This window comes from Microtus ochrogaster, unplaced genomic scaffold, assembly GCF_000317375.1.
Source record: "Microtus ochrogaster isolate Prairie Vole_2 unplaced genomic scaffold, MicOch1.0 UNK4, whole genome shotgun sequence".
Classification (NCBI taxonomy): Eukaryota; Metazoa; Chordata; class Mammalia; order Rodentia; family Cricetidae; genus Microtus; species Microtus ochrogaster.
In genome coordinates this window covers 6,347,122-6,350,120 of record NW_004949102.1, presented here as the reverse complement: position 1 = coordinate 6,350,120, position 2,999 = coordinate 6,347,122, and the positions used below count along the sequence as shown (strand labels likewise).

Sequence of the window (2,999 nt, the reverse complement as noted above, 5' to 3'; positions counted from 1 at the left end):
ATGACTGCAGGCCAGAAGAGGGCACCAGACCTCATTACAGATGGTTGTGAGCCACCATGTGGTTGCTGAGAATTGAACTCAGGACCTTTGGAAGAGCAGGCAATGCTCTTAACCTCTGAGCCATCTCTCCAGCCCCAAGATGTATATATTTTATTTTATCTTATTTTATGTGAGGGTCTTTTGCCTTCATGTTCACACCATGTGTATCCTGGTGTCTACGGAGGTCAGAAACGGCACTGGGTCCTCTGGAAATGGAGCTACAGATGGGTGCGAGCTGCCATGTTGGTGCTGGAGTTGACCAGGGTCCTCTGCAGGAGCAAGTGCTCGTAACTGCTGAGCCGTCTCTCCAGCCCCACATGGTCTTGTTCTTGATTAGATGTTGGTTACATGAGTGTACTCACTTTGTGCAAGTCAAACTTGGGGCTCATTCACTATTGCCGACACTAAGATTCACTTACCAGTTCTTAAAACAGCTGCCACTTTGGAATACCCTGTTGAGGGGTGGTAGGTCTCTGACTGAACCTCAGGTTGGGGAGTGACTAAACCCTTCCATAGGCCTCTCTGTCCCAATACAGAAGGGCTGTGCGACCCATTCACCAAAACCAAGAGATGTTTCCCCGTGCCCAGCTCCCAGAGCCCCTTATCCTCTTACCAAGCCGAGGCAGAGAGAGAAGAGATGGGGGTTTAAGAGGAGGTACTCAGGGGAGCCAGGAACTCCAGAGCCAGAGGAGGAAACAGGTCAGATGGAGAGAAACAGAAGAGGCTCTGTCCAGTGCACAGGGAGGAAAGACAGACGCTGTCAGCACAGACACACAGATGTCTCCCCAACCCCCAACCCAGCCTAGGTGTTGACATGTTCATCCCAGGTCTCAGCTTGCTGTTTTCTGCCCTCCTGAACCCCTCTAAAATCACCTTACTTTGGGAATGCCAACATTTCAGGCAAGAAACTGTACTCGGAGAATCTTCTGAGGGCATGAGAGCCACTGTGGATAGCTGTCCCACTGTCCGGCTAGGGATGGTGGGGCAGGCAACCATTCTCTCGGGGAGGGGAAGAACAACGGAGCACAGGAGTAAGGGGTATGGACATTGTGATTGGCCTGCCTGGGTCCAGATCTTGGCCCCACCACACCCTGGCTGTGTGGTCTGGAACAAAGTACTTTACCTCTGGCCTCAGTCTCCATATCTGTAAAATGGAAATGACAGATTTACATGGTGGGACACTGGGCGGAGTGAGAAATGGTATAACATATGTATTTTGCACAGCATCTATCAGGGACTAACAGAAAGACTAGCTGTTTTTAGTACCAGTCCGAGGCCTACCCTCAGGCTTTACAGCTCCAAGAATACTCCAAGGTGCCAAGAAAGGTCCTGCCAGTTATGATGTAATATCCTCCTCTGATGCCAGCCACCACCACCTGGGAACCTTTATCACCTCGAGGGAAGACCTGGTCGGGAAACTGAGCCCACGGCTCTAAGTGGCAAACAGCTGTCGGGAGGCCACTGTAAGGGGGCTGTGCAGTATGCCTTGGCTTGTAAGGAGGATGTGTCCCCACGAACACATCATGAGGTAAAGACATACTAAGAAGAAAAGGCATTTAGAATCCATGAACAACTCAGCAGTCAGGTTTAACAACACAGTATGCTGTGTGTAGCAATGTTGAATATCTCCCCCACGTGATCAAAGGGCTGAGTTGGGACTGTGGCTAACGGCTGCTGCCCAGCATCTGGAAAGAAAAGTCAGACCACATAGTGCTAGCCTGGGAAAAGATCCAAATTCAAAAGTAGCAGCATGATGTCTATTTAATGCACGTCACTTCTGCACCATCCTTCAGACAAAAAGTTGTTTCTGCTGAACCACTGTAAACCGGGCTGTCTGCTTCCATGTGGATTGGGAGCCAGTGCCAATGACTCAGTAGGTAAGGAGTTTGCTACCAGGTCTGGCAACCTGACTTTGAATTCTGCAGCCACACAGTGAAGGAGAGAACCAACTCTCTTAAGCTGCCATATGATTGCCACATGTCCACCATGGCACGGGACACACATACATCTGCACACGTTCAAACACATGCACACACACACACGCACAAATAAATGTAATAAAACATTGTTTAAAAAAGAAAATAGGCCGGGTAGTTGTGGCACATGTCTTTAATCCCAGCACTTGGGAGGCAAGCAGACTTCTGAGTTTGAAGCCAGCCCGGTCTACAGAGTAAGTTCTAGGACAGCCAGAGTTACACAGAGAAACATTGTCTTAAAAAAAAATAAAATAAAATCAGATGAGATCATTCTCCATCTTGAATATGGTGACTAGTCACACAAATTTATGCTTTCTATAAAACAGCTGTTTTGTTTTTGTTTTTCCAGACAGGGTTTCTTTCTGTAACAGTCCTGGCTGTCCTGGAACTAGCTCTGTAGATCAGGCTGCCCTCGAACTCACAGAGATCCGCCTGTCTCTGCCTCCCAAGCACTGGGATTAAAGGTGTGCGCCCCCACCGCCCAGCATAAAACAGTTTTTAATATCACACAACTACGCTTTCGTCTAAACTCACAATACTACAAAAGAGAAGCATGGGGCTGGGGTGCACTTAGTTGGCGAAAGATGCTTGTCTAGCACAAAGTCCTGCATTTGGTCCTCAGCACCAGATAAACTGGGCCTGGTGGTGCATGCCTGTAATCCCAGCACTAGGAGGAGGCCAGATGATCAGGAGTTCAAATTCATCCTAGACAATAATACACACTAAGTCAAAGGCTAGTCTGGGATATATGAGACCTTGTCTTAAAGGGGGTGGGGAGGAGGATTTTATGGAATGTTTATTAAGTAATATATTTAAAATACAAAAGGGGAGAAGTATTAGGCAGTCTTTTTTCTAATTTTAAATATTTTATTATTTCACACTTTAAAAACAAACTATCCAGGGCTGGAGAGATGGCTCAGTGGTTAAGAGCATTGCCTGCTCTTCCAAAGGTCCTGAGTTCAATTCCCGGCAACCACATGGTGG

The 2,999-nt window shown here is 47.7% G+C and overlaps 1 protein-coding gene across 1 annotated transcript in view; it reads right to left on the bottom strand.

Moving 5' to 3' along the window:
* The window catches only part of Smo (smoothened, frizzled class receptor), a 24,148-nt gene that overhangs the window by 8,211 nt on the left and 12,938 nt on the right, over positions 1-2,999 (bottom strand). The gene's annotated exons all lie outside the window — the stretch shown is intronic.